Source organism: Nannospalax galili, unplaced genomic scaffold (assembly GCF_000622305.1).
Source record: "Nannospalax galili isolate Female #2095 unplaced genomic scaffold, S.galili_v1.0 scaffold2267, whole genome shotgun sequence".
Classification (NCBI taxonomy): domain Eukaryota; kingdom Metazoa; phylum Chordata; class Mammalia; order Rodentia; family Spalacidae; genus Nannospalax; species Nannospalax galili.
In genome coordinates, this window is record NW_008356240.1 from 501,069 (window position 1) to 513,632 (window position 12,564).

The following is a 12,564-nucleotide window of genomic DNA, read 5'->3' on the forward strand; positions in this document are numbered from 1 at the left end:
ATATATATGTATATATATATATACATTATCACTTGTATGCACGCATACCCAATCGCCTTGGTGTCTATGGGGGACTGATTCTAGACGTCTTGACTACATAGATGGCCAATTCTGCAGGTGCTCAAGCTCTTACATAAAATGATTGCATATTTGCAACGAATTTGTACACATCCTCCTATAGAATGTAGATAGTCTCTGGGTGACTTACATGCTGCACCCGTAGTGGTTATACTCTATTGTTTAGAAAAATGTCTGTCCTTGTTAAATGCAGATGCAATATTTAAAAAATGCTTCTCATTTTTTGATTAATTGAATCTTGGAATACAGAATCAGTGACTACAGAGGGCTGGCTGTATGTGGATCATATACATATGGATCATGTGTTTATGTTAATGCTTATGACCCTGTTGATACACTAGTTTGTAAACTTCATTTTGCACATACTAATATATTATAAATGCTCAAGGCTTCCCTCAGAATGTGAACTGTTTGTCAGTGACAATACAGCTTCTAGTACCCCCTCATGCCCCACACTGTGGGCATTAAAATCCCTCCACTCTGGCACACTTCCCAGGCCATGAGGGGCCCCATAGAATGGCACAGGGGTGGACACAGGCTGAGCCAAAGGATCTGACAGTTCCAGATAACAGAGCACAGAGCAGCACTGTGGCCTGTGTCCAGGGAGCAGGAGAAACAGTGCTAGAGAACAGATGACTGGCCAAGGCCGGGTCTGCCAGCAGGCAGTGAGGGCAGCCAGGCAGCCTGCTGTCTGGCCTTACTGCTCCATCCACTGGCTTAGGATTAATGGTGACGCATCTTCCAGCAGGCCACTTGCGAATAGGAAATGCACGTTATTTTCAATTACATTTGTCCATGCAGAATGCTCAGAAAATGCTTCCAATGAAAGCATGATGTCTCTGTCTCTCTCTGAAGTCTTCTGGACAACTTTTCCAGAAATTTCCAAAAACCATCATGGCTGCCATTCACTGAGTCCATCCTGGGGGACATGAGAAGTTGGTATCCTGAGGACCTAGATTCTGTGCCAGACCTTGACCTTCATGTGTCACTTATACTTTAGGTAGATTGCCAGGTTAGCACAAATAAAAATAACAACAATGTAGGGCACAGAGATACGAATTTCAGATAAGCAATGAAGAATTTAACGTAAGTGTGCACCATGCAATTTTTATTCAAGTACCCTGTATTCTAAGTGGCAGTTCTGGCCTCAGTGCTGCCCTGTGTAAGGAAGTTTTAGGTTTGTTTTTTACATATGACACTTAAGGAGATTAAAAACTTTTCCTAAAGTGCCTGCTATTGAATTGTAGCCACCTGACTTCAAAGTCCTCTGCCCATGGCCTCTGACTGCCTCAGCAATGATGCTGAGAAGAGTGTTGACCACAGGGGCACCTGGACCAGAGTAGCAGGCCCTCAGTCTGTCTCTGTCTCCCTGTCTCTGTCTCTGTCTCTCTCTTTTCCCTTATTTTAAAGGGCATCGGACCAGACATTTCTTGAGAATGGAGACTTTGGTTCTCTGCCACCTCCAAGAGGGACTCCAGCACAGATGAGCAGAGCCACCTTGATGGAAAAAAAAGGAAGAAGGGAAGATGCTGGGAAAGATCCCTGCAGGGGGATTTATTACAACAGTTTGTGGTCTCAAGAGGAACAGAACAAGGACCCTGGAATCCAGCTGTAAATCTCTGGAAGAAATCTTGTGGGTACCAGAGCAGAGAGGAAGTCTAGAAGAGACTTCCTAAGAAGAGGAGCAAAGGACATCTGACATGATTGGAATCTGAACTCTAGGGCTCTGATCTATACGGTTCAGTTGGTAGAGTTCTTGCCTAGGATGCTCACGTGCTGGGTTCAATCTTCAGTACTACATAAAACCAGGTAGGGAGGTATAACGCCTGAAATCCCAGTCCTTGGCAAATGGAGGCAAGAGGATCCAAGCTTCAAGATCATCTTCCAGGTGGTGGTTTGAATGACCATTGTCCCTCATAGGCTCCAAGTGTTTGAACACTTGGTCAGTTGGTACTGCTCTTTGGGGAGTGTCATGAAACCTTTCAGGAGGTGTGGCTTTGCTGGAGTAAGTATGTCACTGGGGGCAGGCTTTAAGAGTTCATAGAAAAAAAAAGAGTTCATAGCCTTGCCCCACTTTCTGTTTGCTCCCTCTGCTTCCCGTGCCTGCTTGAAAATGTGAGTGCTCAGCTTTCTACTCTAGTTGCCTCTTGCCATGTGTCCCACACCATGATGAACTCTTATCCCTCTGGAGCTGTAAGTCCAATAGACTCTTCCTTCTATAAGTTGCCTGTGTCACAATGTTTTATCACAGCAACAGAAAAGTGACTAATATACTCAGCTACATAGCACATTTGAGGCCAGTCTAGGTTATGTAAGACTTTGTGGATTTTTTAAAAAAAAGTCTAATCACTAAAACAGCCTCAAGGACCACCTTAGAGTTCAGAAACACAAAGTCAGAAAAGGCTAAGAAGCATTGGTCCAGGGCATGACTATGTCAGAGGGAAATTAACTATGTGTTGCCGTGCATGGTGATGATGATCACAGGTGTGCCCCTCACTAGTTCCCTCTATACCTCCAAAACCACAGACACAGATGTGCTTTTATCTACCCAAATAAGGGGCCATAGAAGAAAGCAAGAGAAGATTGGTCCACAACATGGGCTGGCTTTTTGCTCAGTGTTCTCATTGGTGTTTCTGGGTGAGTGAGGAACAGGATGAAAGGCTACGACCTGACCTCATCATACCCAAAATGCCAAATGGATAGTGCCCAATATATTATGAATACTAAAATTAGTCTGTTTTCTGTGGCTGTGATGGGGTACCTGAGACTGGGTAACTTATAAAAAAAATAAATGGTTATCTTGGCACATGACTCTGAAGGCTAGGAAGCCCAGGTACATGACACCAGTATCTGCTTGACTTCTGGTGAGGGTTTCCTGCTGTTTCAACTATGGTAGAAAGTGGAAAAGCAAGCAGATACAGGCACAAGGGAGCACCAAGGGGCGACCTTGTTTTATAATAACCTGCTCTTGCAATAACTACTCAGGTCCCATGAGAGCAAAACTCACTCATATGAGAACATCACTGTGGTGGTTTGAATGAGAATGGCCCCCACAGACTCCAAGTATTTGGTCATTTTTTCCCCAGCTGTTGGCACTGTTTTGGGAGGCTTTAGGAGGCACAGCCTTGTTGGAGGGAACACCCCACCAGGGGCAGGCATTGAGAGCTCTTTCCAGTCATGCTCTGCTTCCTGTGCCTGCTTGAAGATGTGATCCCTTGACTTTCTGCTCCAGCCACCTCTGCTGCCATGCCTCCCCTGCCATCATGGAATCATAAGCCAAATAAACTCTTCCTTCTAGAAGCTATCTTGGTCATGGTATTTTATCACAGAAACAGACAAGCAATTAATATATCCATTAATCACTTCACAATGACTTTCTCCAAGCATCCATCTCCCAACACTGCCAAACTGAGGAATTAAACCTCAATGTGAGTTTTACTAGAGACAGACTGCAGTTAAATCCATGCAGACAGAGGGAGAGCTGGATCAGGATTTGCCTCTAGACACACAGGAAAGGAGATGAAGGAGGATAACCAACAATTCTCCCACAGAAATGTAAAATCCATAGGGTCTGTTCTAGTTGCTTCCCATTGTTGTGCTAAAACACTAATCAAAAGCAACTTAGGGGAGGCTTATATTTCCAGGTCAAAGTCCACCATTGAGGAAAGTCAGAACAGGTACTCAGGCAAGAGCTTGAAGCAGAAACCATGGAAGAATACTGCTTGCTGACTCATTAGCAGGCTCATCCTTAGCTAGCTTTCTTAGCCAGTCCAGGACTACCTGCCCATGGAATGGTGCCACCCACAGTGGACTGGGCCCTCTTGCATCAATTAGCAATCAAGATAATTCCCCTCAGACATGCCCATAGGCCAATCTGATCTAGGAAATACCTCTTCAGAAGCTTTCCTCTAAGATGATTCTAGGCTGTGCCAAGTTGACAAATAAGCTAACTAGGACAGGGTCCGAGGATCAGCTTGCAAAATAGGATGGACTCACAAAGATATAGCTAATTTCATTGAATGATCTTGAGAAAACTGACATGAAAAACTGAGGTTGAGGTTGTCACCACCCCTGGCTTCCTCCAGCCTTGTTGCTCACTACATGGTGCTGCCCCTGACTACTGCTGTCCTGGACACTACAGACTGAGAGCTCTAGTCAAGGCCAGTTTTTATCCTAATAAGACCCAAGCCCCTAGCACAGCAACAGAGGAATATACAGCAATGGGCCTCCATGCATGCAGTCTACAAAGTCCCCCTCCAAGGCAGCTGAAGGCCTTTCTGCCCTTGGAAGCCCACTAAGAGTCTACCCTTCTTTGGGGATTAGAGATGAGAAGCATTGTTGGTGTGTATGTGTGTGTGTGTGTGTGTGTGTGTGTGTGTAGCATATGTATGTATGCCTGTTTGCATGTGTATAGGAATAATGTGTGTAGGTGCATGTACATGTGCATGTATGTGCATATGGAAGCTCGAGGTTGACATCAGGAGTCTTCCTCAGTCACTTTCTACCTTTTTAATTGAGACTGGGTCTTTCCCCTGCACCCAGCCTCTCTGATACGGACTACTTTAGCTAGCCATCTTGCTCCAGGGATCTTCTATCTCTGCCTTTTGAGCACTGGAATTACAGACAGACTAACATGCCCTCCTGGCATTGACATGGTTTCTGGGGATCCCAACTCTGGTCTTTGTGCTTGCACGACAAGCACTGTATCCACTGAGCCATCTCCCCAACCCCTACAGTAATCATTCTTACTGAAAAGGCTTCTGTGAAGATGGGACACAGGGAGTGGATGAGTTGGACAGAGTAGCAGGGACTAACTGTGGACTCCACCCTGGTCTGTGGCAGCACTTAGAGTATAGAGCAGGAAGACAGTGTGGGAGAACCACTCCATGCAGGACTGTTTTTCTGAAGCCCAGCTGGGACTGTCTGGTCACCCCCTTGCCTGGGCCTTCTAAGAAGCCTACTTGCTCCTTCATTTTTCTCTCTACCCCCATATCAGGGAACCTGGGGCTCCATTGTAGCACCTCCTATATCCCCTTACAGTCCAGTCAGCAGCCCTGGTTCCTGTACTGAGCATCTAGGGTATGCCAGGGACCCTGTTGGTTGCAGAGTGACTAGACCCCAGTGGGCACAAATAGAATCTTTGCCCTTCATCAGCCTACTAGAAGCCAAGGGCTCCTGTCTCACCAGACTCAGATGCCTGGGCTGTCACAGGGGTATACAATCCCTATTCTTTGCACTTTGACCAGTTGTACCTTTCTGCATTAACCATCATTCACTGCACAAAGAAACTTCTCTGATAAGGCCTGAACCATGCAGTAATCTATGGGTATAAAAATTTAGAGGGCAGTTTCATACTATGTCCAATTAGCAGAGTAATAGTAGTAGTTTCACCTCTGGAACCTGTGAACTCTCCAACTATGGGTTCTTGGCCAGATTTATAGGACCAGGCATGTGTTTTCCTTCTGTGAAGTTGGCCTTAAATCCAATCAGAAAGCAGTTGGTTACCCCTATAACATTTTTGCCACTAATGCACCATGGGCGTAGCTTGCCATACCTATCATTATTGTAGTTCACAGGTGTTCACAGCTGGATAAGACTGTTGATGACTCTCCCCAACGCCCAGGAGCAACCCCCAGTACCTTCCAGTACTATGAGAGCTAGCCAGCAGGGAAGGGAGCTTTCTCTTCTTGCAATATAAGAAGGAAAGAGGCAGCCACTGTCTCTTGGTAATAAATGCCTCTGCATATTTGAAGACAACAATAAGTCAAATGTGAACTTTCTCATCCTCAACAACCTCAGTGTCTATAATCTGTCCTTGGAGAATGGTTAAAGCTGGTATGCACAGAAAAGGAGAAACCATACCATCTCATAGGGAGTCCTCCTGTGTCGAATGTAGACAATGCCAGGACTAGAAACTTGGTCTGCACTGTGGTCTTTAATTACGTGTAAATTCAGTAGCTTCAAGTGAGAGAACCAGTGAGAGACCAGGTGCTGCCCTCAGGCCCAAGATGGCCTTAGCCAGGGTTAGTGTTAGTACTTGGCAGCAGCTTCTGTTTCTTTCCATCAGATTCAATTTAGGAGCATGAATAGGGGCTCCCCAGTGACCCAGGAGCCCAGTCATCCGAAACTTCCCGCCTGCCCTGGTCTCCCCTGGGGGCAGGGGAAGGGAGGGGACAAGTCCAGAGCCTCTGAAGAGCCAATAACCTGCTGGAAACCTGCCCTATGACCCCAGGAAAGCCAGAAAGACCGGTTTCCAGGGCTCTGTGGAGGTTGGTAACCTTACCCTCCAGCTAGCTTCTGCTCAGGGGGACTTCCTGCGGCCTGCAGCCCTGTCCAGACATCTGTGCTGAAGCCTGCCTGTCCAGATCCTTTCTCACATTGTCATCGTGCTGTGTTGGGAGACCTGTGCTTACTGTCTGTCCTCCAGTGCTGCCTTCGCATGGTCAGTTGTCCTTCTTTGGGATTCCATGGTTCATTTCTTCTTTCAGAGAAAAAGACTGATATCAAGGAATCACATCATAAGCTCATCGTAGCACTTAAGCAAATTTAATGATATTTTTTAAAAATAAAGAGTATTTTATTTAGACAGGACCAATCATTCTGTATGCCATTCTTGTTAGATCTGGAAGTGGAAGCTGAGTGGAGAAAACAAAGTATCCCTCATTCCATCTGTTTCTTGCTCTTCCCACACACTGAAAGGCTGGAACACCTGTCTTGCCACAGTAGGACTTATCTTTGAGGAGATAGATTCATGCTAACAGAACTCCTAAGTGGAAGTCTTCGACTGGGGCTCAAAGGGACAGTAACACATACGAATGCTGGAGAAGAAATCCTCTGCTTACTTTCTTGTAGCCAGAGGGTGAAACTCAAAGTTGCTGTCTCTATTAGGGTATTTAAAAATTTGGACAATGTGAAAAATATGACTTGGATGTGACTTTAGCTCTTACACTAGCAAAAGTGCTTCCACTCAGCTGTGTATCAGAAACCAGACCAGAAATAGTATGGTTTGGATATGATGTACATCTCCAAAGGCTCCTGTTTGAGGGCTTGGTCCCCAACTGACGGATCCAGCCATTGAGTCATTGGAATCATGAAAATCCTGACACAGCACATGGAATAATCCACTTGAGGATTCATAACTTGATGACATTATTGTTGGAAGGTACTGGAAACAGGGGGGCTAGATGAGGAAGTGGACGACAGTGGGCATGTCCAGTAAGGATAGACCTTTACCCTGGCCTTTTCCTGTCTTTCTCTTTGCTTCCTAGTCACCGTGAGGTGAGCAGCTTCCTATGTTTACATGTCTCCATTATCATTATCTTCACCTCAGGCATAGATCCAGCCAACCTCAGAATGAAACCATGAGTCAAAATAATTCTTCCCTGAATTGTTTCTCTGGGGATCTGTCATAGTGACAAAAAGTCTAGCATAGTAGACTTGCTCATTCTTATTTCCCTGGTGCCTAGGACTGTGCTAACATGTTTTTATTGGGAATTATTATTACTACTACTACTACTACTACTATTATTTACTTGCTTTGCTGAGCAATTTAACTCATTTGGGATATAAAGTCCCAGCTGGATATTATGGACTATCTAATATGTATGCTGTCCTGTGGCCATATGGATGGGGAGGAATAAGGTTTCAATGAGACAAAGTCACACTTTCCCCTCCCCAAAATGTTTATAAAGCTACCAGGAAGACAAGACACAAAGGGAAGTCACGTGTAAATAAGATATCAAACAATGTGCCCACCTGTGGATGGAATCCTAGAATAGGTTTTAGTAGTACATAAGTTTTCAGCTCTCTTGGTACATACCTAGGAGTGGAATGGTAGGATTATATAGTAACTCATGTTCAGCTCCTTGACGAACCATCCGATTCCTTTCCAATATGCCTGTGCTATTTTATATCTCTGCTCATACTTCTCTATATTTTGTCAACTTTTATTATTATCCATCTTTGTTTGTTTGTTTGTTTGTTTGTTGAGACACTGTGTAACCCTGACTGGCCTGGTGCTTAGTTTGTAGACCAGGCTGGTCTTAAACTCACAAAGATTTGCTTGCCTCTGCCTTCTAAGTACTAGGAAGCCACCATTCCCAGCCTGAATCTGCCTTTTTTTTTTTTTTTTTTTTTTTTTAATCATAGTTGTACAAGTGTGTAGGAAGTGTTATCTCATGGTGGTTTTGATTTGCATTTCCTAAAGACCAATGATGCTGAGTATCTTTTCATGAGCTTTGGAGCCTTTGATAGGCTGATAATTTTGTGAATCTTGAAAAGGAGACACATAGTATAGCAGGTCTTAAGTACACTCAGCCCTGGCATCATCTGTTCAGAGTCACTCATGAAATACAAGCTGCTGTCCCAGAGCCAGGAAGCACTGGCCGAAAGCCAGTCTCTACCTCACAAGGTGAGTTTAACAAACATCTTTAGGGTGTCGCTTTTGCAAGTTTTGATGAAAATAAAGAAATATCAACATTATTTTGCATGGACTTCATGATGGCTGATTTGAGCTATAATGAAGAGGGGACTAAAATTAACCTTCTTAAAAATTCTGAAGATTCTGTTGTTTCAAGAGGAAAACAAGGAGGTTAATCCCAGTGTGTTCCTTCTAGTGGTTCCCAGTGACCACATGCTAAACAACCACCTCCCTACTTCCCCATTGCCTTCTGCCTCTGGCATGGTTCAGTTACAGCTGAGACATGGTGCAGGGCATCTTGGTCCTGCTGAGGTATCTCACCCTACATTCACAGAAGTGGTTGCATTAGGTCACTTGGCTCTCTGGCCCCAGTGTTATTCAAACACAAGCAATGATGAGGTTCTTAGTGACCTATGTGAGTTACAATGCTAATATTGGTTGTCAACTTGATTGAATCTGGGATCAAATACGAGACCTGCCTCTAGGTGGATCTATGGCAGGGCTATGAGGGAATTTCCTAGAGGGATTAGCAGAGAGGGAAGAGCCTCCCTCAGAGTGGGCAGCACCTTCTAGCAGTGACCTGTTATAAAGAGGTCTAAGGGAAAAGCTGTTCCTTCTGCCTGCCTTCACTCCCTCCTGGTGAGTGCATCGCCCCTGCTGCTGTGGCCGCCACTTCACCGACATCAGATCCCAGCATCTTTGGCCTTCCAACATGTGCTGAAGGCCCACAGCTCTCCAGGAATGCTCCAGGCCTTCAGTACCAGACTGGGACTGCTGAGACATATATATGTATATGTATGTTGTATGTGTATTAATTCTCACGGTTCGTTTCCTCTAGGGAACCTTGAGTAATACATAAGCAAAAAAATAGACCGAATCTCCAATAGACCACATGCCAGACTCTCCCAAGTGTTGGCTAAACATACCCATCTGTTCACTCATTCATTGTTTCAGTGTCTTCTCTGGAACATTTTCCTTCTGTGGACATTTTCCAACTGGACATTGAAGTACGACCTCTCAGTTTCAGGTGCTTGGAGACAGTAGCAGTCTCTGGCATTGTGGGTTGTCTCTGTTTGCCCTGAGATTGTTCCTGCCTCCTCAGGGGTCTTGTTGAAGTCCAGCCTTTAGATTCACAACCCCTTCTTGTTCCCTTGGTTACCAGCCACACAAGCCAGCCATGGCCTCTCGATTGAACTCTGTAAGAAGCCTTTCAAGCTTTATCCTCAGTGTATTTCTAAAATGTCCCCTCCTCCAACACCCAAAGCCATGAAACAGGATTATGTTTTCAGTGGAGAGACAGGGCTTAGAGGGAGGCCATTTTGGTCTTCTATATTTTAAGGTCACAACCTTAACTGAGCCTGTAGGTGAGCTGGTTTGCATAAACTGCTGTGCACTCTACAGATAGGCTTTATGTGGACTCAGAGATACCAACCTCTTCAGTGCTTCTCACCATCTCTAGCCTCTCTAGGTCTCTCTCCATAGCTGGTTTTGCTGGGTGACACAAGCTACCCTTTCTATTTCTTCTAGTCAGCCCCTACTGTCTTCTCCTCTGTGTCAGGGTGAAGAGGTTCTCTAGATGCCCCTTCTCACTGTCTGAATGGTGGCAAGACCCTCTAGCATGGGAAAGCAGAGATGGGAGGCCAGCTGGGGACATTTTCAGGGCTATATTTCTTATCTAAAGCTGATTTAAAAACTTTGTCATTTACTTTGTGCTTATTAAGTCATAATGGTGTCAAGATAAGTAATATAGATCAATGAAACAATTGAAAGTGACAGTCTTACATGCACACTGTCAATTTCTTTTTGACAAAGTCTCCATGGAAATTCAGTGTAGAAAGTATGCTGAATCACAACCCTCAAGAAATAATACTAAAATATGGGGCACTCACACGCCGCAGACCAGTAAACCTTCAGTCCTTACTTCACACCACAGGAAAAATGAATCAAAAACAGATCACAGATGGAAATTAAGGACCAAAATTATCAAACTCCTAGAATAAAACAGGGGAAAGTTTTAGTGATTTTGAAGTTGGCATTGGAATTGTTAAATTTAATAAGATAAAGCACAAATCATAAAAGAAATAACGTCTTGGGTTCAGGAGCCAGGTTGGTTGGTTACACGTTTGCTACCCAAACATAAGAACCTGAGTACAGGGGCTGGAGAGATGGCTCAGTGTTCTGCTCTTGTAGAAGTCCCAGGTTTGAATCCCAGCACCCACATGGCAGCTAACAACTATCTATAACTCCAGTCCCAGGGGATCCGACAGCCTCTTCTGACCTCCACGGGCATTGCACGACACTGGTGCACTTACCTACATGCAGGCAATACATGCAGACACAGAAAATAAAAATAACAAATAAAATTTAAAAAAAGAAAAGAACCTGAGTGCAATCCCCAGCACTCACCTAGAAAAGGCCACGTGTGATGGCACGTGGCATGTGCTTATAATCTCGGCTGGAGAGGCTGAGACAGGTGGATCCCTGGCTACTTTGGTTAGCCTAGTCAGCAGGCCCTAGTGAGAGATACTGTCTCAATACTAAGATACTCAAGACTGACCTTGAGCCTCCACGTGCATGCACACAAACATGCATGTGCATCCATACACATGAACCTGTACACACACACACACACACACACACACGTATACTGGCCTCTGGATTGGGCCTCATTATAATAAAAAAATTAACTTTTGCTCTTTAAAAGATTCTTAGGAAAATATGGGGCTAGAGAGATGGCTCAGCAATAAGGAGCACTGACTCTTCTTGCAGAGGACCCGGGTTCGATTCCCAGCACCCACATGGTGGCTACGGACCGTTCTTAACTCCAGTTCCAGGGGAATCTGAAGCTCTCTTCTGACCTCTGCGGCATTGCATGACACAGGTGCACTCATATACATGCAGGTAATATACTCATACACATAAAATAAAAATAATTAAAATATTTAAAAAGATGCTTAGGAAAATAGCAAAGAAAGCTATAGAAGTGGGAGAAAATAATTGCAAAACATCTATGACCAAAGGTTTATAGCCAAGATTGCCAAGATTTTTACAGAAGTAATTTAAAGAAAACAAGCAGTATATCTTTTTAAAAAATTTTTATTTATTATTTTTATTTTATGTGTATGTGTGTATTGCTTCCATGTAGATAAGTGCACCCATGTCATGCAATGCCTGTGGAGGTCAGAAGAGGTCGGATCCCCTGGGACTGGAGTTACAGACAGTTGTTAGCTGCCATGTAGGTGCTGAGTTTTGAACCTGGGTCTTCTGTAAGAACAACCAGTGTTCTTAACTGCTGAGCCATCTCTCCAGTCTCAGTATACTCTTTTAAATGACAAAAGATCTAAGCAGACATTTCACCAAAGAATAGATAGAATGGTAAATAAGCAGGTAAAAGGAGGCCCAGCATCTTTAGTCATTAGGGAACTGCTAGTACAGCCTCAAGAGACTACTATCATCCCCCAGAACAGATAAGAGACTCACTGGAGGATTCACAAAGATGGGGGAGCAACAGAGTCTCTCACTCACGGCTGATTAAATGGAAAATGCTAAGACCATTTTGTCAGTTTTTAAAAAGTTAAAATGAGGTCCAAAGCTGGTACAATGCTTTTAATCTTAGCACTTGGGAGGCAGAGGCAAGTGGATCTCTGGTCTACATAGCAAGTTCCAGGCCAGTTGGGGTTACAGGGAGACCCTGTCTAAACAAACAAAGAGGTCCAATGAGATGGCTCAGCAAGTAAAGGCACTGACTGAGTTTGATTGCTGGGACCCACATGGTGGAAAGAGAGAATCGGCAGCCACCAATTGTCCTCTGACCTCCACATGTGCACCGTGGCATGCACACCCCCTACATATATACACACAGTAAATAAATGTGATTAAAAAAAGAGTTGAAAAGATCTCTCCCAGATGACCCAGTCATTCCACTCCTGCTTATTTACACCCCATCAAAGAAATGAAATCATGTATTTACACAGACTTGTATCCAAGCGTCCACGATAGCTTTGTTTGTACTTGCCAAAAGCCGAAAGCCACCCAGATACAGTCCGGCAGGTGACTGGATTAACAAG

At 44.4% G+C, this 12,564-nt stretch overlaps 1 long non-coding RNA gene across 1 annotated transcript in view; it reads left to right on the top strand.

Annotated features, from left to right (window-relative positions):
* The window catches only part of LOC103750961, a 246,128-nt gene extending 244,319 nt beyond the window's left edge, over positions 1–1,809 (top strand). Inside the window, exon 9 of the long non-coding RNA XR_003847177.1 lies at positions 1,489–1,809. This is a non-coding gene — a long non-coding RNA (uncharacterized LOC103750961). The remainder of the gene's footprint in view (positions 1–1,488) is intronic.
* The last annotated feature ends 10,755 nt before the right edge of the window (positions 1,810–12,564 follow it).